This window comes from Equus quagga, chromosome 6, assembly GCF_021613505.1.
Source record: "Equus quagga isolate Etosha38 chromosome 6, UCLA_HA_Equagga_1.0, whole genome shotgun sequence".
Lineage (NCBI taxonomy): Eukaryota > Metazoa > Chordata > Mammalia > Perissodactyla > Equidae > Equus > Equus quagga.
Window position 1 is genome coordinate 70,731,616 of NC_060272.1, and position 25,673 is coordinate 70,757,288.

A 25,673-nucleotide genomic window follows, 5' to 3' on the forward strand; every position below is an offset into this window, starting at 1 on the left:
ACAGCCGTCAGCAATGGCTGATATTGATAGAAAAATCAGAAAACAGAAACAAAAAGCAGACACAAAACATAGGAAGGACAGCAGTCTAAGGATATTTAGTATAAAAAATATATAGATATTTAACATTTCAAGATGCCTGAAGATACTCATATATTATAGAATCTTTGATAATTAATACATTTGCTGATGATGTGAATTCATTTAGACATGGTTAAATTATGATAGCATGCTATACTATCAATACATACAGAGAACAGTAGAGCATAATTTAGAAAGAATTCTATTCAAAATGATTAAATTGAAATGTTTTGACACTTCAAGGGTTAAGCTTCACGACTGGGAGAAATTTACTCAAAGATCATTTGTTCCCTGATGATACTAAATAAATGTCATGCATTTTAAACTATATTAATGTCATCTAAATTTAATAAATAAAATACGCTGGAGTGCTGGCATGTTTAATTGATAGTTCATTAACCCTCAAATATTAATTGAATGATGACTTTAAAGTTAATGCTTTTATTTAACAGTTAATCTAATATTCATAAAAATTTCCTTTCTGCTTCTGTGTGGCCTGGTGGCATGATAGCAAAATTTTTTTTTTTTTGAGGAAGATTAGCCCTGAGCTAACATCTGCTGCCAATCCTCCTCTTTTTGCTGAGGAAGGCTGGCCCTGAGCTAAAATTCATGACCATCTTCCTCTACTTTATATGTGGGATGGCTGCCACAGCATGGCTTGCCAAGCAGTGCCGTGTCCGCACCTGGGATCCGAACCAGTGAACCCCGGGCTGCTGAAGCAGAATGTACACACTTCACTGCTGCGCCACCGGGCAGGCCCAATAGCAAATATTTTTAAGTAAATCCAAACCTGACACTTCCACCTTTGTGAGCTTAGACGTTGCAAGGAAGTTCCTGAGTGTGTTTAGTTGACCTCCCTGCTTCAGGAAAGACTGCTCTTAGGCTACTGGCTGACTGATAGCTACTTTATCATCATGAAGGCTAGATCATATAACAACTCTCATTAAATGTAGCCTACTAAATTCTATTCGCTTTCCTTAATGAACACTCTATCATATAATGGGAAGCCAGAAATATCCTTTTGATACCAACTCAAGAAATTTTTTCCAGCTTGAAGAAGAAGTCAGCACTTAAAATGATCATATCATACCTATACCATTTAAAACTCTAAAGTGATAAGAAACTCAAGCTGGTGATGAGTCTTATTTTTTTCATCATTGGACTTATAAATCCAACATCTCTCATTATGGTTTTAGAACCAGTTTGTGATATATTTAATGGAATATTTCTATAATAAAATGATTACACTTAATTTGCATTATCACACACATATTAGTCTTTCTAGAAATTCAGTAAATATCAGTGTTAAAATGTTATCACAGAGATATGGCAGTTAACAATAGATGCCACTGCCAAAGGATTACATCTTTTCACTATTTTTCCATGACATAACATAGTACAGAATATACTCATTCACTTGTATTAACAAATCTTTCGGAGACAAAGAACCTCTGAGGCTGTCTTAAGGTAGGAACCAAATTAAGTACAACGTAAGCAAACATTACCTGCAGCCTTACCTCTTCTCTGAGGAAACTACGATTAGGGCACAGAACCCATAAAAGACAATGTGTTATTGTGCTTGGAAGTAATGGCTATCAAACAGGCTTCTCGCTGTAGGTAGCATTTGCCAAGCATATCATTACCTAAAGACATATGCGACAAACAAATGAAACCTGAAAATGTTTACCAGGAAGGCCTCTAGGGAAATACTGGTTTGTTCTGACACAGGGTGCCTCTGGACCCAAGCCACTGTAAAGCAGTGTTCTACCAACAGGTGTGCATTGCATATTAGGTACAGACTGTCTGAACCTACATAGAGGCTCACTTTAAACTTCCAAGAATCACCCGTTCTCTTTACCAGGAGCACTTAAACCCCACCTAGGAGAGGGTAATCAGAAGGGACTCTATGTTAATGAGAAGTGAAAGAACTTACAGGTGTTACAAAAACTCTGAATGCTTTTTCTCCAAAAAATTTTCTTTGATTCCCATTAATCAGCTTATAAGCTATCCCCAGTTGTACAGCTGTAGGTTTTACAACTGTAAGTAGTTCTTGACTGGACCTTTCCCTAGCCTATAGTCTTTTAATTGTATTAACTTGGAGGACCATTGCATTGATCCTCTTTCTTGAGTTTAGCTTATTTATTTTGTTGGGAGGGGCCTGACAAAAGCTCCGAGTTTACCGAAAGCTGGGGAGCTGTATAAAAAGTACAGATTCCAGGGTTCCAAGGAGACAGACCTACTGAATTTGAACCTCTGATGAGGCTAGAATCTGTCCTTTTTTTAAGACTCCGTAAGTGATTCTGATGTGCAGCCAGGTTTGGAAGCTACTAGGAATATTTAATAATAAATGATAATTGAGTATCCTGTAAACTGTCTCCCCAGACAGAGGAACGCACAGGAGGGTTTAAAATAGTTACTATTTTTTTTTATTGCAGTAACATTGGTTTATAACTTAAATAAATTTCAGGTGTACATTGCAATATATTTCGAATTCTGTATAGATTACATCATGTTCACCAGTCAGAGACTAATTACAATCCATTACCACACACACGTGCCTAAACACTCCTTTTGCCCTCTTCCCTCCTCCCATCCCCTCTGGTAACCACCAATCCCATCTCTGTTGCTATGTGTTTGTCATTGTTTTTGTCTTCTACTTAGGAGTAAGATCATGCGGTATTTGACTTTCTCCCTCTGACTTATTTCACTTAGCATAATACCCTCAAGGTCCATCCATGTTGTCACAAATGGCCAGATTTCATCACTTCTTATGACTGAGTAGTATTCCATTGGGTATATATACCACATCTTCTTTATCCATTTGTCCCTTGATGGGCATGACAAATAAATGGCAAGCAATAAGATATATTGGAGTATATGAGGAAGCAATTTGGTGTAAACTTAATTCTGCCTGACTTTGTTTTTCCAAAAGGGCCTGACATGGCCATCAAGCATGCATTGTATATCTGCTTTAAGCATTTGCTATGTCCCAAAGACAAGAACAAATGGCCTTAAGATAAAGGTGCAACTTCCCCCACATTGGCATTTCTATAAGGATAAGCATCTCTCCCTAGCCTAGGAACTGATTGCTGTGCCTACCTGTGACCACCCAGCTCGAGACAACAGACCTGCTACTCTACTGTGTCCACTGAGACAGCAGACCTACTACCTGCTGTGTCCATCAACTGCTGTGCCAACAGAGCAGTCTCGTGACTGTTGTAAAAGGGACATTTCAATCATATGTGAAGCATGCTCTTTGAGGGTATATAACCACTCTGTACACCTCACTTCTTTGGTGCCCTTCCTTCCTTGGGGAAGGAAGGCCCCGGACTGTATGGTCTCCACATTTGGCTCAGAATAAATTCACCCTAAATTTTCATTTATAGGTTGGTTATGGATTATTTGTGTCGACAGGCACCTATGTTGCTTCCAAGTCTTGGCTATTGTGGATAATGCTGCGATGAACATAGGGGTGCATGTATCTTTATGTATTTGTGTTTTCAAGTTCTTTGGATAGATACCCAGCAGTGGAATAGCTTGGTCATATGGTAGTTCTATTTTTAATGTTTTTGAAAAATCTCCATACTGTTTTCCAAAGTGGCTGCACAGTTTGCACTCCCATCAGCAGTGTACGAGGGTTCCCTTCTCTCCACATCCTCTCCAACACTTGTTGTTTCCTGTCTTGTTAATTATAGTCATTCTGACTGCAGTGAGGTGATAGCTCACTGTAGTTTTGATTTGCGTTTCCCGGATAGTTAATGATGCTGAACATCTTTTCATGTACCTGTTGGCCATCTGTATATCTTCTTTGGAGAAATCTCTTTTCAGATCTTTTGCCTATTTTTTAACTGGGTTGTTAGGGGTTTTTTTTGTTGAGATGTATGAGTTTGTTATATACTTTGGATATTAACCCCTTATCAGATATATGGTTAGCAAATAACTTCTCCCAATTGTTAAGCTGCCTTTTCATTTTGTTAATGGTTTCCTTTGCTGTGCAGAAGCTTTTTCGTTTGATGTAGTCACATTTGTTTAATTTTTTCTATTGTTTCCCTTGCCTGGTCAGACATGGTATTTGAAAAAATGCTGAAAGAACAATGTCGAAGAGTGTACTGCCTATGTTTTCTTCTAGAAGTTTAGTGGTTTCAGATCTTATATTCAAGCCTTTAATCCATTTTGAGTTGATTTTTGTGTATGGTGTAAGATAATGGTGTACGTTCATTCTTTTGCATGTGGCTATCCAGTTTTCCCAACACCATTTATTGAAGATACTTTCCTTTCTCCATAGTATGTTCTTGGCTCCCTTGTCAAAAATTAGTTGTCCATATATCTGTGGGTTTATTTTTGGGCTCTTGATTCTGTTCCATTGATCTTTGTGTCTGCTTTTGTGCCAGTACCATGCTGTTTTGGTTACTATAGTTTTGTAGTATATTTTGAAATCGGGGAGTGTGATACCTCCAGCTTTGTTCTTTTTTCTCATGATTCCTTTGGCTATTCAGGGTCTTTTGTGGTTCCATATAAATTTTAGGATTCTTTGTTCCATTTCTGTGAAAAATGCTGTTGGAATTTTGATAGGAATTGCACTGAATCTGTAGATTGCCTTAGGAAGTATGGACATTTTAATTATGTTAATTCTTCCAATCCAAGAGCACAGAATATCTTTCCATTTCTTGTGTCTTCCTCAGTTTCTTTCAACACTGTTCTAAAGTTTTCAGTATACAGATCTTTCACCTCTTTGGTTAAGTTTATTCCTAGGTATTTTATTCTTTTTTGTTGCAATTGTAAGTGGGATTGTATTCTTAATCTCTCTTTCTGCTACTTCGTTGTTAGTGTATAGAAATGCAACTGATTTTTGAAGGTTGATTTTGCATCCAGCAATTAGTTATCATCTTGAACAGAACTATCATGCTGATAACCTCACCTACAACTCAAAACATAATGAAGAATTAGGAAAGTAAACAAAAAACACTAAGGGTTTTCTTATGCTGTCCTTAATTTGTTTCTTATCTTAAAACAGCTTCATAGATTCCTTTTCTCTGTCCCAAATAGATGTTACAACATCCATGTACTTTAGCCATAGACTAACGCAAGTTCTCACTCCAAGTATAGCTTTTATTTACATACAATTCAAGCAAGCTTATTTGTTTGGTTTTTAAACCCTCAGCAAATTGGATGCAAAAAAGTCAAAAAGGTAAGTTGTAACAAATAATCACTTGATAGATGCAAAGATTCTAAAAAACATGCACACAATTAATGACAATGACAACAAAGGCATGGCAATGCCATTTAGTTTAGACTAAACCTCCTAGAACCACTTAAGGACATTTCTGAAGAGCTGCCCAGAACAAAAAAGGAGGCATGTTCAAGATGACACTGCATCAGTACAGGTAAAAACTCCTGAAGGATTTTCATCCAATCCATTTAAAATACTTAATAAAATAAAACTCACAATGGGAGCTCAGTTCTGATTGACTCATTCATTGGAGTTCAGGTAGAATCAAAGTAAACAACTATTTGCATCTAAGAAAGCATCATTTAACCCAAAATTTGGCTGGTCCTGAAAACATAAACCTTTTCTATAAAGTATGTAAATTCTGGTGAAATGATTAATGTCAGGAGCTCAAGGAATTAGCTCATTTCCTTTTTGACCGTTCATTAAGAAAGCACATAGGAACCAACAGTGTCTAAAAACCATTACACTGAATGTTAGAGAACCATTCAGCTAAATGTCCCATATCCATTTCTAACGCTTATGGGTCATCTTTACCAGTTTTATTTAGAAGCAATGGAGAAATTTCCATAAGAGAAAAGTATATATAGAAATGTACATCATAAGAGCACCACTATTTTGGGGGCTATAGTGGTTGTTTTTCTGTCAGGTTAAATTTTGCCTTTACAAGTGCAGTAAAGGAGCAAGGAGAAAGGCACAGAGCCACATAGCTTTTGCTGCTGAGGAAGCTTCTTTCCCCACGACCTGCATCTCTACAATCCTGCTCTGCTCAAGGATTCTTTGAGACAACTCAGTTGTCAACATGTTCTTCTTTGCACTCCACCTTGTATTTTGGGTTGATGATATTTTTGAGAATCAAAAAATACGGCCCAAGAAAGGGTCCTCCTTTAGGTAAGACACTAAGTGTCCAAAGCAGAGCACCAGGGATCTACCTGCACCTAATGAGGCCAAATATGGATTCCATGGCACCATGGACCTGTATGTCCACCTTTAAGGGCCATCTCTGCCACACAACTAGCCATAGGACCTTGGGCAAGTCATGAAGCCTGAGACCCAGACTATTTGTCTCCAAAGATGAATTCAGATGCATACTACAAAAAAAACAGTGATCCTTCTGCAGCATTTTAAAAGTAACTAAACATTCCTTAGGCTAATCTAGAGCTTCATTCAAAAGAGACCTTGTAAATCAAGCAGGTAGAATGACAATCTGAGTGTCAGAGTCACTATTAAGCATAGTCAGGATAAGCCAACTCCCAAAACGAAATCCAAGTTTAGAATGTCTTAATTTTATATTATGAAATGACTCTGCTGCCTAAAAGTCTAGGGACCTTCTGAAAAACAATTCAAGTTAATTTTACCTGTGCTGTTCAATACTAGCCACATAGGGCTATTAAGCACTTGAAATGTGGCTAGTGGAACTGAGTTGCCGCATTTTAATTTTAATTAGTTTAAATACTGATGTGTGATTCAGTTATTGGAAAAAATTTAAGTAAGTGAACCAATTTTCATATGTGAAACTTTTTTAACTTTAAATTTTATGAAATCTAAATAGAGATCATGGGTTTTTGACCAATTTGGTGTCCAAATTTAGATGTGCTGATAGTATAAAATATATAATGGATTTTGAAAAATTATTCCCCAAAAAAGGGATGTAAAATAAGTTAGTAATAATTTTTACGCTGATTACATGTGGAAATATTTGAGATATACTAGAATAGGTAAAATACTTTGTTAAAATTAATTTCAGATGTTTTTAACCTCTGTTTAATGTAGTTACTAGAAAACTTAAAATTGCCTGTCTTGCATTATATTACTATGATACATGCTTTTCTCCAAACTAACTGCTGCTTATAAAACTTAGACATACGGGAAACAATTTTTGTGAATGAACATTAAGAAAAGCCACAGTGTTGCACACCCATGAACTAGTAAAACCTGTAGTCATATATATTCACCAATAAGTGATAATTTTATTGATTCAATAAGCTAACATCTATTAATCACTTCACAAAGCCTCAGGCTAGGTGAAACTGAGAGGCCATCACTTTCATCCCCATTCAACCACTGAGAAAACTGAAGTAACTTGTCCAAGATCACACACCCAATAAATGCCGGAAAAAAGGACTCAAACAGATTTGCTGGCTCAGAAGTTTGTACTCTTTCTGCTATACCAGATTGCCTCCTAGAAGTTGAGAAGTAAAAACATCAAAAAAGATATCCCTGATATTAAATGCTTCCACATGGCACCGAAACCCATATAAAACCAAAAATATAAAACTGACTGGAGAACAGATTTCTAAACATCTTCATGCTCCCTTAGCACTGTCTAACTATAGCATCTTGATTACACATTGATTTGTGACAGCTCCTGTATTGCCATTGTCATTCCTACTAAATATCACATGGATTTCCACCTTGCCTGCCTCTTTGGGGTAAACACCTTCCACTTCTTTGCAATTCACCCTGGCTTCTACCACAGGGCTTTGTGCATAATGGGTTCTCAATGAACCTTTGTTGATTTCTTTAAATCTTTAATTTTTTTTTTTGAGGAAGATTAGCCCTGAGCTAACATCTGCTGCCAATCCTCCTCTTTTTGCTGAGGAAGACTGGCCCTGGGCTAACATCCATGCCCATCTTCCTCTACTTTACATGTGGGATGCCTATCACAGCATGGCTTGCCAAGCAGTGCCATGTCTGCACCTGGGATGTGAACCAGTGAACCCCAGGCAGCCAAAGTGGAATGCATGCACTTAACTGCTTGGCCGGCCCCTAAATCTTTAATTTTTTAAAACTACACCTATGTAGAAAGAAAAGCTGGGAAAATTGTATGAAAAATTTTGAACTCTTAATACAGACTTGCACTAGCAAAACAGGCACACCACTATTTTGACTGACACTATTGTCATAGTACAACTGTTTTCATCGTGCGCGCAGTTTAGTGGTCTCAGAGAGTTGATACCCACCTGAAAATACAGGAGGAATTCGAGCATGCTGGGGAAAATGGGCTCAATATTTAAGCAGAAAGCTAAAGCAGCAAACGTGCATATGAATTTTTGGTGGGCTGCTTTTTCATTCTGGGAGGTAGTTCTTGAATTCCCTTCCATCTGCTCTTGCCAGCCATCTCACCACTCCCTTCCTCTGCTTCTTCCACTCCCAACTACACACTTTGCTTGACATGCCTTTTCCTCCCGATCCTGCCAACACATCATCTCTTTCAAAGACCTTTTAAAAGTCCCACTTGTACCACAAAACCTCCCTTAACTAAATAAAAGGGAAATGGTTACTTACCTCACTCCACTACATCCTGGGATGCAATAGTTTTGAGCTCCCAAATTGGAAGGGGATGGAAATATTTAAATATGTATCTATATGAAAGGAGTTTTAGTACTGCATAACTTCTCATTGTGAATTATGATCGCTGTTCTCAACTATATCACTATAAGTTCATCCACATGAATAACTCTCATTATTAAGTAGCAGTTTTAGAGTTTGTTCACATACTGACATGTCTTCTTGAAATACTGTATGTGTGAATATATAATTATAAATTATTAATTTTTTTTGCTGAGGAAGATTCGCCCTGAGCTAACCTCTGTACCAATTTTCCTCTGTTTTGTGGACTGACACCACAACATGGCTGCTGAGGAGTGGTGTAGGTCTGTGCCTGGAATGGCCACTTAACTGGAGTGCTGAACTTAATCACTAGGCCACAGGCTGGCCCTAATTATAAATTAATTTTAAGTTCCTTTATTTTGCAATATTCATTCAGAGTCGTGGGAGTGTACCAGCAGTATAGGTTAGAGTTTACAGCCTGTTGTTTTATTATGACAAGTTAGGCGCATGTCTACCTTACTTTCTTATGTGATGACACACCACCTGCCATTACTTATTCATTGTTACCAGAGCACCCTGTGGCCTTCTGAAGTAGTTACGGTCATACACCCTGGCAGCCCATAAAAGTTGATACAACTTCCAGAAGTTTCTTCACATAAGGGCATGGAGGAGGTATTGGGAGAATCTGATTCAACTAGCCTAACGGGATGGAGTTTGAACTGGCATAAAAACATAGAAAAATATGTCATCATCAAGTCACCTAACACTAGGAGAAATTTTTTCCTAGAGGGATTTACGCAAGTATATACGGCCCCAGAAAGCACATTGCTCTCCCTAGAAGACAGAAGGAAAAGTCAAACTGCTAGTACCTGTCTACCATAGCAGGAGCAAACCATGTATGGCTGTGAATATAATAAAAAGCAGCCAGCAGTGATCATCTTGAACCTTGTTTCTTAAGAAGTCCTATCTTTGGGGGGCTGGCCCCGTGGCCGAGTGGTTAAGTTCGCGCGCTCCGCTGCAGGCGGCCCAGTGTTTCGTTGGTTCGAATCCTGGGCGCGGACATGGCACTGCTCATCAGACCACGCTGAGGCAGCGTCCCACATGCCACAACTAGAAGGACCCACAATGAAGAATATACAACTATGTACTGGGGGGCTTTGGGGAGAAAAAGGAAAAAATAAAATCTTTAAAAAAAAAAAAGAAGTCCTATCTTTGGGACCTTTCCTGATGCATTGGTTTCCAGCAAAAATTATACTACATTTTCCTGGGAAACTTCCATATGTAAAAACTGGTTAGACAACTTAGATGAATTGATACCCCAAAACTATCCCAAAGTATTCCAGCAGGCTATGCAGCACTCATTAGATGCTTATTTTTACATTTAAATGAGTTAAGGTCATTCAGTCATCTAAATTTTATATTTTATTAAAAAATAAAACAAAGCAAAACCTCTGTCAATCTATAACCTGGGAATAACCATAAGACAAATTCAACAGAGGCTGTAAACAGCAGTCTCAAAATGCCTCTGAGTTATTTGGGTGCAGTAAATCAAATGAGTATTATCAAGAGAGAACTCTACCATCACCTTTCAGCCTCAACGCAAATATTCTATTTAAAGAGCACAGTTCTCTTCAATGTATAATTTCAAAATACTGTTCCTCAGGAAATTGCTTCTATTTTTTTTAAGCAGTTTGCATGAGCTACATAATCAGACATGTTTTTATCCTGCATTAAAATAAAGCATGGGCTGGGTGTAGGGAAGATACCAAACCCCAGCAACTCTACCTCAAACAAATTGCTTAAAACTGTTCCCTCCTTTCCAACACATCTACTACTACCTTACTTTGACTCCGTGCCATCTCTTTCTTGGGTTATCCTGGCAGTGATTCTCTCTACCTCCATTTTCAGCCACGACTCCCAGAATGAGCTGGGATCTGACCATGTTGCTCCCTGCTTAAAAACCTGTTAAGTATGGCCTGCCCAATGCTTTCAGGATAAAGCCCAGACTCTTCAGCAGGTCCTTCAATGTTCCTTATGATCTGACCCAACTTGCCTCTGCGTACCATCTGTCACTCTCCTGTGGGGACCCTCGGCTCCAGTTGTCACTCCCACTTTCATGTCTCCCCGCATTTGCTCCTGTGATTCCTCTGCCCTTTGCCCTCTTCTCTGTAGCATTCTTCAGGTTCAAATGTCACAGCCTCTTGGAACTACTCCTCAACCTCTTCCCTCCTACATAGAATGACGAATCACTCTCTTCTCTGGATAATTATTTATGTCAGTATCCCTAAGTCCAAGCACAATCCCTGGCTAGAACATCTATTTAATCAGTGTTTCTGTTCTCTGCAACTCTTTATGCCTCCCCTTCCATCAAGGCAGGCTGTCTTTGATTGTAAAGACCATAAGGCAGCAGCTGGGCCTGCTGAGTCACAGTGTACTCTATCTACCAAGGTGCCCTCACAAGTGGGCATTTAATAATTTATAAGAAGGGACCGGGGAATGGCTGAGTCACTCACAGGGGCTTCCTGAAGCTTATTTAGGCATGCCCAATTTGAGCTGTTGCTTTGAGTACATCCACTTTAATCACCATGATAAAATCTTTGGGTTCAGAACTTTTTTTCTAGTAAGACAGTCAGTTTCTCCAAATACGAAACAATAGCATCTCTCATGGGATGGAAAAAGACTTTGATCAGTGAAGAATTAAACGAGTTCAGTAATTTCACTGAGAATGGTTTCCTTCCAATTTGGCAAAAGCGGCTGAAAGGTTTAAAAGTAAAGTTAAATTAAGTCCACATAACTTAAATGACATTTAGACAAACATAGGAATAAGTTAATATTTTTTATAGAGAGCAATCTTTGACAGTGTTGACTGATTTAAAACAAAAACAAAAAACCCATCACAGAAATAGTCTCTCAAGTTGGCTGATCGCTACATAAATAAAAAACTATTTCACTCTAACTTCATTTTGAGTTTCATGGACACATCTGCCCAGAGTTCTGTGAGCACAATGGTGCAATTTAACTTGTTCAATCCACTCAAAGAAAACAGGTGAGGATCACGGAAGGGAAGAGACTTTATTGCCAAGATTAGATGTTGAGTCACTGTTTGGAGAAAAAGATAGAAAGACTGCAGATTATAAAATGTTACTGCTTGCTGGTGGTTGATCCGCTGATGGGATGCCAGTTAAGTTTGGCCATAAACCTCTCACACCCATTCAGGTAATTTTATTCACTCCGCCAACCTTTAACAGTTTATTAACAACAGTCAATGTGCCCTAAAATGTGCTGGGGAATATAACAATGAACAAAGGATTGATTCTTAGCCCAGGAGGACCCTAGACAGGGAAGGCACATGTCACAACAATATCACCATTGCTACAACGGCAGTGTATAGAAAGGTTGGGGGAAATGGGGCAGTCAGAGAAGATTTCACCCTGAAGGTGGCATTTGAACTCATCCTTGGGAGAGGAGTTTGGCTCAGGTCCAAACAACACATGCTTAAGGTTTAATTCATGTGACACTCGCAGAAATTGCTGCAACTATAGCACATAATAACACCTTGTTATATTATCGGTCACTCTACACAACTCTGAAGTTGAAAGGAAGGTATTTCACCTTGGACATTTTCAGATGGTTTATTTTCTGAAGTTCCAGAAACATACCTCTTTATCAAAATGTCTACTATGGGGATGGTAAAGATCAGATTGCCAAACCAAGAAGATGTCACAAAGAGACTCCAGGACTCTTCAGTTCCTGGTCATATTGTCTTGGCAATGAGCAAATATGATAGAACATGATAAAAAGAGGAATTTAGACAAGCATTAATTAAGTAAATTAAAAATAATAATGGCTAACATTTATCAAGCAATTATAATAGGCTGTATACTAAACATTTCGTAAACAAATTCATTTAATTGTTATGGCTCTATGGGTAGGTACATATACATATATGCATATTATTTATTTATAAAGACATATATGACATATTAATACCTTTTTTCAGAATCAGTTTAAGTATCTTGCTCAAGGTAACATAGCAAGTAAGTGGCTGAGGCAAAGCACATGTTCACAACTATCCTAAATCATACGGAAAAATAAATCAAACAAGTTGAAATAAATTTTTCCCATATTTTATATTACAACCAAAATTAATGAAGTCATTAGTTAAGAAGGCAGAAGAATTAAAAAAGAGACAAAACCAAAGTAAAACATCATGACTCCTCCATGTAGAGAAGGATCCAAATTTAAGAACCATGGTTGGGTGTTGCTTCCCAGTGTGGGTATTGAACCTCTCCTTACACCAGAACACAATGAAGAACTAGGTTTGCATAATGGGCCTTTCTTCTTTGTGCCACGTGACCAGTGTTGCATCATTTCCCTCTGCAGCAGGGATCAGTGAAAAGTGTGATTCACTTCTGTTTTCAGCAAGAAAAAAAGAAAGCAAATAAGCCAAATGGGATGACACTCCTGGCTGACTCTTCTGGACTTGGTTAACTTTCCACTTAAAGTGGAGGAAACAGACTTGGACTCAAGCTCTGAGCTCACATGACTTTGCCAGCTCCAAAACCATCAGGCCTGGGTAGATCTTTGGCATTAATTAAACACTGTCCATCAAGAACATTCTAACCTTCTCTCCATTGTGTGGGTCAACAGCAGAAACTTCATGAAAACAATGAGCTGAATAAATAAGTCAAGTAGTCATCTTTCAGTATAAAATATAGCCCAAGCAGATGCAGACTGAGATGGGGAGAGATGTCGTAGGAACAGTATCAACAATTTATCTCTATCCTTTTCCCAGAGCCTGAAGAGCATTTTCATTCTCCTGGCCCCAGAAGTGACAGTCTCTTAGTCACTCCTTAAAACAAAGCCTTGTCTGGCAGAACAATATGATGTTTAATGAGCTCTCTAGGTCAGTTTGATGACTGTTATTTTGTGTATAAGGGACACTTGAGAATTGTTGAGTGGGCCTTCCATCACTGGAGTGTGTACACTTCATGAGTGGTTAGATCCTCTGCCTGAGCTCCCTTAATATACTAACCAGATAATTATACTTAGCTTTTGGTCTTTTACTTAACTTTAGGGAAGTTTTTCCTTAATTTCTGCATCATGCTTTAAATCTCAGCAGCATTAAAATATACAGAATAGTACACGTTACTCCTTTTACCTTAAAGTGCATTTCTAGCATGAAAATAATAACTCCACCCAATCTCTGGCCCATCACGGTGATTACAGACTGTGGGTCAGGGATTGGGTCCATTTCTGCATTCCAGAGAATTCTTACACCTACCAAAATAAATGGTTTGGATATATATGGTCAATAAAATGAATTCAGATGACAACTTACAGTTCCTAATGACATTTTAATTATTCAACGTGTTTGCAAGCATCCACATCAAAAGCATTTGTTGTGTAATCCTTGTGCATGGAAATAACACTCTCAGGGCTGACATACAATTACAAGAACAAAGGTGGAGATCAATGCTTAAGGCTGTGGCAAGGGCCAGGGTGTCCTGGAAAGGTGGTACCAGCAGACAGGCCAGCAAGGAAGAGTTTTGAGTGCTCCAGATGGGAGGTGATGAAGATCTGGAACCAGACCTTGGCAGAGGTGACGGTGATGAAGATCCAGATGGTGGAGATGGCATTTGAGAAGAAAAGCATGACAAGTTTTAGCAATGTATTGAATGAACAACAAAGAATGTTGAAAAGGACTCCAGTTTCTTGTCTGGGACTGACCGAGAGTGAAATGCAGCATTTATAATGACGAAGCTGAGCACAATAAGGGGCTTGGAGAAGAGAGATGATGTCACAGCTTCACCAGGCTGCTGAAAAAACATTCAGCTTTGGAGATGACTGTCAGTAATACAGGGAAATAATAGGGAAAATCTGACCTTAGGGGTCAATGAGTGACATTTATGTACAAACAACAGTCACTCTTACTCACATACAGAATTCATCTTTCATGGGGTTGATTACTAGTCATATTTTATTGTAATTATTGATTTATGTAGATCTCATCCACCAGACAATCCTCTCCTTAAGAGCAGGAACGTGGCTCATGTTCAGCTTAAAGCCATCTTAGGGTATTAGAATTTAAAATTTTTTTCTGCTGTCTATACAAACTGTGCTCAAAGGCTGGAAGCAGCAGGTCAATCAGAGTGGCAAAAGATGCATTTCTATTTTCAGGAAGAAAAATATGTTCCAGAAGTTCCCCTAGGAACCAAATCTCAGTTGCAGGCTTGCACTGAAGGCTGAGAAAGTGAGCACCTGCCTCTTTCAGATGATCTGATGGGAAATAAGCACAGGAGAAGGGGGTTGGGAACAGCTCTTGACATTTTATAAGGGCTTACAGATATCAGCTACTATTATTGCATTTAATGCAATGTTATATAACAATAGGCGGTGAATTAGTAATAGTCGTCTACCATTGTACAGTTTACATTTAATGGTGGTTACTGTTGGTTGCCTACCCTTCTCTCTTGGTAAAAGAATCTCTATTTGTTCAGGTAGCAGGCAGAAGTCTTTTGTCTTACAAAAGGTGGACCCACCCCAGTGCCAGGATATGCATCATTATTTGTCTAAGCCAACATGGTAATTCCATTCAGCTTTGCCAGTGATCAGCATGTGACCCAATTCCAATCAGAGGAATGCAAGACGAAGTTTTCTGGGGTCTTTGGAAAAATCTTCTCCTCTTGCCAGAAGAAAGACCTAACCCGGGCCTCCTTCTTTCCTGACTCTTAAGTAAGGCAAAGATGTCTGGAACTGAGGTGGCTGTCTTGTGACCATGCAGTGACAAGTCTAAAGACTGGATGGTCTGGGTCCTTGAGTTTCTAAACCCACCTGGAACCTCCCATCTCCAGGGCTGTGGGGTTAGGCAAGCTAATGAAAATTCTTTATTCTTTCAGCCATTATGAAGTTATCCTATTATTTATAGCAAAAGCATCCTAAAATGACATACATTTCAACATACTAGATGGTAAATGTTAGTTCTATGTATTAGCATACCATTATATCTGTGAACAGCAGGGATGTCACTGTATTGCGATTAGTGACAAGGGGGACTTAGAAATGAAATTTGCTGATCTTCCGAATCCTACTCAATTGTTTCCAATTTATATTTCTTTTCTTCTTTCTTTTTTAAGTAAAGCAGCTGACTAATCATAAAAGATAATTTGAATTTCAACTCCTTTGTCCCTCTAAGAAAATGGTAACAAGCATTGAAATGGCTAACAAAACGGTTAGTAAAGGAAAGAAAAGAAGCTAAGGTAAAACTGAGTTTTAGATATTGGAAATGTGGTAGAATCTTCATTCTCATTCATAATTTTGACCTTGCTTAAAGTTCAAGCACTTAAAATTGTTGGTTAAAAAAAATTTTTTTTTTCAGTTGAAAATGGGCCAGGTTTTCAATCCCCTTCAAAATTGATAGCTCAATTGGCACAAACCAGGATTAGCTTTCCCATAATGATAAGGGTTGGGGGTTTGTTAGTAGATGGAGTGGAAAATCAGAAGGCAAGTCTCTTATATTTTCCTATTTTCTTGCAATTGTATTCAGTCAAATAAAATAGAACGAGGACAGGTTGTCTTGCACTTTCAACCCGGAAGAAAAGACGAGAACAGCGCTCAGGGTCACCATCAAATCCTGAGGGAAGTGAAACCAGGCACGCAGTGTGGCCCTAACACAGGGCTGGGCTTCGCTCTAAACTCCCTAAGGAAGCTAAAATTCTTATCAGAAATGTAGAAGATTCATTTTGGGGGGCTGAGATAGTACAAATGGTACTATAACTAAGACCATGTTGTCATTCAGTTACAAGGCCTCATTTTTAGGGGAGATCCGTTAAAAACGTGGTTTTCAAAAACTAAATGTTGAAAAGTAGAGTGTTTGTTGTTTCTTTTAAAGAAAAACTGCAATTTGTCTTCTAATTGGTAGTCTAACTTGTAAATTTTAAACTAACTGCTTATCATTTGCTGAAGTCATAGGAAATCTATTCACCTAAAGCAGCGTTTTCAGTTTTAAAATTCTTTAAAGGTGTCACCGAGCTTTCTACCTAGCTGCAGGCATTAAGTAAAGGTGAACATTATAACAAATCCAACAAGGTTACAGGTGGATTTTTTAATAGCATCGTTCATCCTTATGACCTTCTTTATTTCAATATGGCTTAAATGAAACATGATAGCTACTGAAACCTAGGAGAGCATACTTTGACTGGATGATCACATGTTATAAAACCTCCAGAATGCCAGCAATTTCCATAAACCCCATATCTCACTGTGCAGAAAGAAATGCCCGTCTCTCCAGATGAAGAATGTCAGCACTTCAGATTAGAGACAACTCTGTTCAAATTCACTGTGTTAGATACACAGTTACTTTTCTATAAAAAATAACAATGGAAAGAACCTGATAGGCTGTGTAGTGTGACAACTTTTTCTTATTCAGAATACTTAAAAGCAAGCTAGTCTAGGAAGTCAGAGATCCAGTCTCTACTTATCAGTCAAGTTCAATAATGCACAACTCAGCTTCCTTCATTCCGGCTTTAACGGGATAGGAGAAATCACCCACAAACATTATGATGTTTACATAAACCTCATTTTTCAGTGGAGGTATTCAAAACCCTTCACATTAAACAGCTAGAGACAAAGTGTCAGGTTTGTTCCTTTCACATAAGGAAGCGACCGAAGGAGATAATCAAGGTCACACACGGGAAAATAACACAAAAACAGGGAAGAAAAACCTCGTCTTATATGTGTACAACTGAAGCATTTTATTGGTTTGACTTTTAGGTAATAAACTATTTTATTGATTTGCTGAATCCTTCGTACATAACATTTAAATGGAATTTTACTAAAGTATTACCCTAGTTAATCTAATACTCTATCCTTTTTCTGGCTGCCAAAGTACATATTTACCTGTTTAAGTCTAAACTCAAAGAAGTCAGCCTAGTGTTTCTTAAGCTCAGGAATAAAATTTTAATGGAAACTTAATTGTAGATTTTCATAACGTTGTGCTTATAGCATTAGCTGAAAAGTCCTGGAAATCTCAGAGCTGTCTTCCACTGCTAAACTACTTTGCACTTTGCAATTGATTAAGAACAGCAGAGGCAGTCAGAGTTGTAGATCAAATTAGAGTTGATAAAAGCACTTAATGTAGATTTGAATGCCTTCTCAAAAAAGATTTCAACTCCCTTAAATTGACACGACAACAAATTCTTACAGCAGCATAAAAAGTATTAGCTGAAATGTTATGGCTTTGGCTTAAATCTCCATCTGCAGCTCATCAAATGACTGAACAGTAGAAAGGAATTAAACCAAAATCAGACTCATTACAGAGTCTGATACGCTGGCAGAATATAAACTTTCACTGCTTAGCATCTGGAGTTTTGGGTGACTAATATTTAAATGCTTGTGCTTGCATGTTCTGTGAAAAAGAAGAAAAGTTTAAGAATATAGGTAAGATATCATTAGACTTAACTTATAGAAATACATAATTCATACATACACACACACACACACACACACACACCCCTCTTCTGCTTATTCCCCCAAATATTCTGAAGAGTGAAAGGAACACCCAAAATGAAAGTTAACTGGCTTTAAATTAGTCCCAGGTCAAAATGCTGATAAATATGGCAACACTTCACATTTTTCTAATGTAAAGAATGCCTATCTGAAATGCTTGCTGCCCCAACTACTGACATCTAGTCAAGTGTTCCAGAGTAAATAATTCACATTTCCTCTTATCCTTCAGCCATCCTGCGAGGAGGAATATTTTAAAATGTTCTTACAGACTTTGCCTGCAAACACCAGGCTCCCAATAGTTCTCAGATGCAGGGAAAGCATAAATCCATAAAGTTAAAATCAACAGAATCTATCAAACACATCCTCCCAAATAAATTTCTCTAGGGGACATTCTATCTCTGAAATATCACTGGATCCTCTCCTAGGATTATTTAACTCCTGGGAACTTCTGCATTAATATTCCTGAATTCTGAATCACACAAGGAAGGAAGGCAAGTTCTGAGATCCTTGATGGTAGGATCCAGCTCTGATTCAGCTATGAAGCTCCCAAAGTGGTGTGTCTAGTGCACAGTAGATGCTCAATAAAGAAGTATTGAATAGCGTTTGCTTTTCTTCTCTGACACTGTTGAGTGGCAAGGCATTTTGGGAGCAATAATCAAGAAAAGCTGATGCTAAGATAGTAAGTCTTTGAGTATAACCCAGCCTTGAAAAGTAAGTAAAGATGCTCTTATGGAAAAGGCTATTCCCCACGCTCCTCCAAGCCTGGGAGATACAACTTTTCAGTTCCAAGAGAGAGCATTCTCTTACTCATGTAGTCAACAGTTCTACAATGAAGCAATATTTAAATGAATATGATGAATGGAATCTATCCAATGAGAGAGACTAGTAAGAAAAAAAATGAGATCAAGCTGTGTACTACCGCTTTCAGAAATGCAACTCACCTTTCTAGGGAGTGGTTGCCTGCTAAACCTTCTGCACGGGGATAGCGTGCAAATAGTGAGCGATTCCCAGAAGGCACCCCCTTGTAGAAAATTAGAAATGTTCAAGTGTTTAAAAAAAGAGGACTAAAAGAAATGCTAGGGTACATATAAATCCAGAAAATCTTAATATGTATGTTTTTTGGATAGACTCACCTCTGTATATGTTAACTGATAAAGGCCAAGCTATATGGCCTTTACAAAAAGTCCCATTCAAAGGCAAAGACTATGGACTACAACCATTATTTGTTCATTTGAATTGGATCTAAAACCTCACAAAATGTACCTACCTGATGCCATACGGGTATCTCATACACAGAAGCTGAACTTTGGGAGAATTAGCCTTATCATCCCAAACCAGGGACATTTAAGAAGCAGCTAGTTTATTCATAATCAATGCATCTCATTCATCAAATGAGGTAATGTGCTTGAAAGTGCTGAGCAAACTACACTACACTACACTATACTACAAACTAAACTACACTACACTAAATAAATTCAAGGCCAGTAAAGAACCTGTACAAAAAGCTTATGTATGGGGCTGTCAATCTACGGAACAGCCCAACACAGTAAAATGTCATTTCTCATTAGCCCAAACTCATTCTGAATATCACATAAGGCTTAAAATATAGAAGTTATTAATAAGATGATCAGGACACATGTAATCCATTCAATTCCTTGAACTGTCCCCAAAACTGAACTAATGAGTCATGGGTATTGAAATGTTTTGAAACAAATGTCTTTTTAAATAAAGAGAATATTTGTATATTGTATCAGTTGAAACATCTAAATACTGGCAACTTTCTCAAATATCCTGGGCTGTCCCTAGATTATAAAAGTATCCAGATCATCTCTCCTTCCTGCCCACTGCTGTTTGCCTATCTGACTGTTTCAGTTCTTGGCCATTTCCCCCAAGCAGCACGCAGAAATAGACAAAGAAGCTGAAATGGAGTCATTGTGGGCTGCCAGTACAGTAGAAGGTTTTATGGTGGCTGAGACCGGAGCTATCAGGTAAAAGGAGATACCTGAATTATAGACAGATTTCCATTATTCCTGGAAATGTTTTCCCTGCTCTCACTGCTAAAGATAATTAGGAGTTTGCTACCGTTTCCTAAAGAGAAATACAACATATCAGAGAACCTCGGCAAGGTAGGCAAATGACCATTCTAAAAGAAGTAAAGATGAGTAACGCATTTTTGCTTGCTAGAGCCATTTAAATTACATGTATTTACATATACTTTCAAAAATAGAGAAAAAAATCAACATAAAACACTCCTAACAGAAGAAATGTACCTTTTAATTACACTCCTGTGTGTGTGTGTGTTATGTGTGTGTTTAATCAGATGACCATAGGGCACAGAGCTGCCTATGTGTTATTTGTATGAATGATGGTGAACACTAGTCAATACTTAGGTCTTTCAAAGAGGTCTGTGCTCAGGAGATGGTGCTTTCCAGCACTGGTTCTTGAGAGAGAGAGACAGAGACAGAGAACTTGAGTGAGCAAATGAGAGCACTTCAGAGGTGCACATGGAGAGAGGACGCTGAGAAGTGGCAGTGGCATCAGACAACAAGAATGAAAGTATCTACAAAGCACTAGGTTCCCAAGTGTTCTTGATCCTTTGATCATCCGATGGGTGATTTTAAAAAATTTGATTATCTGGGGCTGGCCAGGTGGCATAGTGGTTAAGTCTGACATGCTCCACTTTGGTGGCCCAGATTCATGGGTTCAGATCCTGGGCATGGACCTACGCCTCTCATCAGACATGCTGATAAAATAAAAATATGTGATTATCAACTGGATTGGGGCAGGGGGTTATGGCACTTACCATCATTCTGGCTTTGAGCAAATCACTTTCTCAACTCTCATTTTTTTTTTTCATCAATAAAATGTGGATAATATGTAAATTTGCAGAGTTACTGGAGTGACGATAATGAACAGCATGACCTCCTTTGCCCAGGGTGAGTCTCAGTTTACTTCCAGTGTCCTAGCATAATTATTAACTTTCACTCTCAAAAGTGTCCCAGTTTGGACAAATAACGATGCAGTTGCCCCACATATAAACTACCAAGATGACATCTGACACAGTGGGCCCACAGTCAATGTGGCAGTTATTTTTATTCTAGGATTGCTCAATGCATTTTGACAACAATAACAAAATACCTCTATTTTGTCTCCATCATAAACCCAGGGATAGACTCTTTCTTGTTAGGGAGAGTGGATGTTGCTCTGGGGTTTTGCTCTCATTAGGACTATAAAGTCCTTTGGCAGAAGTGACCAGAGCCCGAGAGCCTGTGCACTGTCAAACATCTAACGAGCTACAGGAACACTGGAGAAACGCTCTTCTCGGTGCCTGGAACGGTGCTGGGTACTTCCTACTGTTAAAAGAACTGGGGTAAGGGCTTGCCCTTGAGCTGTATTACTCTGCTGGATTTAGGCAACTTGGTTAACCTCTTTAGTATTCTACTTCTTTAAACCAACTCTACAAAGACACTTATAAGAACATCTAGAGATTTTTCTTAAGCATTTCTCAGTGTCTTTGAGATATACTGGTGACATAAATAAGGATCAATAAGTACCGTTCTGCAGCAAACTGGAGGTATTTTCAGCCCTCACTTGCTCATGATTTCTCTTTGTCTCCAGAGCCAACTCTACACCAACCAGCATTTCTATGCTGGACAGAAATATTGTCCTTATCACCACAACTTAACTCACTCCAACATATCTGAAAAATACCACATCCGATTCTCCCAACTGATGCAGGTTTTTCTACAGCAACATCAGACATTTTACAATGCACCCCATCCCGTTTCAAAACAAGCAAAGGGCTTGTTCACTTCCCCAGAGCAGCTTATTTGTCAATGGAATTCTTGTTACCTGAAAGAGTTAACAGGCATTCAAAAGTTTCCCACTGTGGGATGCAAGATTTGCCAAATATTGTAGGAAAGATGCAAACTGCCCTGGAAAGATCAAGATGTTGAATGGATTCTGAATGTACCTTCATTCATTGGGCCCTGTGTTCACTGGACATCATGGGGTGGATAGAAACACGAGGAATGCCAGTTAGAGGTTTCAGATTGGTGGGAGAGCCCACACACCAGCTCTATACACCAATATAAAGCAAGCTCTCCTTCCCCATGAAATAGCTTGGAACTATCTGCTCTAAACTTTTTCTGGAGCAAAACTGAAAGCCAAAGTAACTTTCTGCCACTGAGAATATTCCCAGGACATCTTTCATGCTGCTGGAAGGTATGTACTTAGGGAAGTTAGGAATATTCTAATGGTAGCTAAGGGGGTAAAGTTCAAAAGGAAATCTAGGGAAAAAATGGCTCAAAGCAAGCAACTAGTTTTGGCATAAAGTCACGCAGTGCCCTTCTTTAGGGGTGTAGTGAGTATTGACCACTCCCAGAATAATCCACTGAGGATGTCAATGCTAAAAGAGAAAATGCTCTAATTCTGATTTTAAGTGAGTTTAGAAGAGAGGGGAGCATTGGAATCCATTAATATAATTTTAACATTTACTGAGCATTTATAATGTGCTGGATATTGTGCTAAACACTTTATGTCTTCATACTTCATTTACTCCTGTGAGGTACCCATTTTTTTGCCTCCATTTTACAGATGAGAAAACTGAGTCAGAGAGCAGTTAATTAACTGTCCAAGGCCATGCAAGTACAGGAAGTAGAGATCTGAACCAAGAACACATGGTCCTGCAGCTTGTGTGTTCTAGGTGAGGGCATGATAGATTAGGGGTGCTGACATATGCAAGGGCAAGGATTGGAGAGCAAGTTTGTAAAATACAGAGGAAGGTGAGCAGATTAAATATAGCTGGAGTAGAGAAACAACATGAGAGGATGAGGAGCTCAAAGAGGGCGCTGAATGGCGGTCACAGATACTCAGGGGCAAGAAGGATCTGTGGTATAGTCTTTGAAATGCTGGCAGAAGCCTCTCCAGGCTGCTCCATGTCAGGCAGACCATTAGGAGACTAGGAGTATTCCAGGTGAGACTGAGAAGGGCCCTGTGGTGGTTAAGGCCGTGAACACCAAGGGGCAGCAGCTGTGAGAATCATCGAATGGCTTGGGGAGGGGCAGGTGCAACAGGATGAGTGTCCAAGGGGATGAGGAAAGCCTCCACAGTGAGGGCTACATAGGACATTTTATTTCCAGACATCAGGGCCATTTTAACTCCCAACCCCATTAAAACGAAGAGCAGCCCAACAGAGGGGGCACGCCAATGAAGCGTTCAAATGAATGCTGAATTAAAAGCTAATACATCTTACCAGGCAATGACTGACTTAACTGACTTGTTAATTCTTCACAGGAGACAAATATATATAAAATTATATTTTCCTCACAATGTTCCATTTTTAAAAAAACTAGTGGAAACCTGGAAATACTCATGGAATCATCTTTCTTGTTACTACCACCTTGCAAAGCAGTCAGTCATAGTTACAGAATGTGTTTTATTGCCTTTTAATTGTTGCACTTTCATAAATAAGCACTACCATATAATTAGGGGCCCGATTCTCCATTCAGGCATGTGGGTGGGCATTCTCGCCTCTGGAACCTGTAATGCGGGCCAATTAGTGGCATGCCCCATGCTGCATCCTCTCAGCCAGGTTACAGTGAGGAGGTTGAAGCCCTAAGGCTTCTGTTTTCTACTTTGCCTTGCATACGCATTCCTTTATCTCTTTGCTACTGAAAATATGTAAAACTGAGAGCTATGCTAGGTTATAAGCAGGTTAGTGTTGCAACAAGCTTCAAGAAGACTAAGCATAAAGTATATTTCCTCTTCCTCTTTCAAGAAAGGACTGAAATACATTCTGGCCCCTGAAGGAACGCTAGATAATCACCAAGTTCACTCTTTGGCAATAAAGAAATTATGATGGCAGGTAGGTGTCTTATTCACCTTTGCAGCCCCAGAGCCTGGCACACAGTAGGTGTTGAATACATATTTGCTGAATGAATTGAAAGAATTCTAACTTGTGTCCCAGATACTTGCAAAGTAGAAATGAAGAGTCATTTTGAACCATTTTCTTTGTGTGTGTTGGGGGAGTGGAGAGAGTTTAGGAAGGGTGGAAAGAACATACACTTTGTCTAGACTAATTTGAAAACAGACAAGGGGAGAAAGATTTTAAAAGAAATCTCACTGGCTTCAGTATCGTCACAACATAATTTTTTATCTAATGAGGCAATGACAAAAATTGATGGAAGAAAATAATCTGGCCTTGGAGTACTCAGAATGATTCAAAACCACATGCCGATGTCAAACTCACAGAAAGTCTTTCCAGTTATTGGAATACTGCTCCATAAAGAACACTGTAATGTCAGATTCTTCTCATTAATCAAAGGGTGGAGAGACAAAGGGAGATTCATCCTTGAGTGTGAAGTATTACACAAGCAATGAATCCCAGATAAATGAATTATGACTATAATCAATAAATGAATGCTGTTTGGGTGACAGTATTACTCCCAAATGGCTTCCCACTTGTAGAAAAGCAGCTTCAGACAAGCCCCACAGTGTATATAGTGGTGCAAAATGACCTGGAAAAAGGTTTCTATGGATATCATCTAGAGATGCATATCCCTGAATACCTTAAGCTGAAGGTACTTTGGTTCTTTTCTCAAGCAATTATGGCACAGGTTCTCCTGGCCAGGTTTTGTTTGCATAAGAACAATCTTGGCCACAGGTCATTTGTGTAGGAGATAATTAATCACTAGCTCTTTGAGCTAAGGTAGGTTAATTAGTATGCACATAATATATCAAAATTTCACTTGGAAATTTTTTTAAAATTTCAAACAATTAAGGATCTGTAATACCTGCCGGTCTTTGATCAAAAGCCAGTACGAAGGCTGTTGGTGATACAGAGAAGACTTTGTTTTTAAACTGTTGAGAAAATACAAGGCATCACTGATCACCTGAAGGCCTCATTTGAATTCATTTCCACATTCATGATGACTTAGACGTTGTCTTTTTGAAGTATCTCATTGCTAAAATCTTTAAGTAGGTCAGAAATGGAACTTCACAAGCCATAACATTCTGATGTCCTAATAAATGGTAAGGGTCAGAACCTCACTTGTTTACATTTAAGAAAAGCACGTTATTTGGATTATAACAAACCTCAGGATTTTAAAAAATTCAAATACTATTAAACAGCATTCTGAACATCATCCACATGGGCAAGAGAGAGATCAAATAAATGTGCAAAATGCCTCTATATACAAAAAAGATGAGTCTTAGGTTTTGAACTGTTAAGGACTTTTTTTCTTTAGACAATACCCTAATAAAACAATTATGAAGTATTCTGAAACCCTGCCACACCCCTTTGATTAAACCAGACTTCACAAAATATTTAGATAAAGACTGAGCAAATCAAATAAACATCGAGGCAGGAAATGCAGCCGGGAATGCCCCTCATGTGCTCTGCCAGAGTCTGAAGGGCCATCTCACTTGAAAATTTAATCAAACAAAATCTACTTTAATTCCATGGCAGCCTTTGCACTTAAAGAAAGCTAGTTCCGTCTCTGACATTTTGCTTTTCATAGCAGATGGA

At 38.6% G+C, this 25,673-nt stretch overlaps 1 protein-coding gene across 7 annotated transcripts in view; it reads right to left on the bottom strand.

The window, feature by feature from the left end:
* FRY (FRY microtubule binding protein) overlaps positions 1–25,673 on the bottom strand; it is a 401,426-nt gene that overhangs the window by 211,482 nt on the left and 164,271 nt on the right. The window lies entirely within an intron of this gene.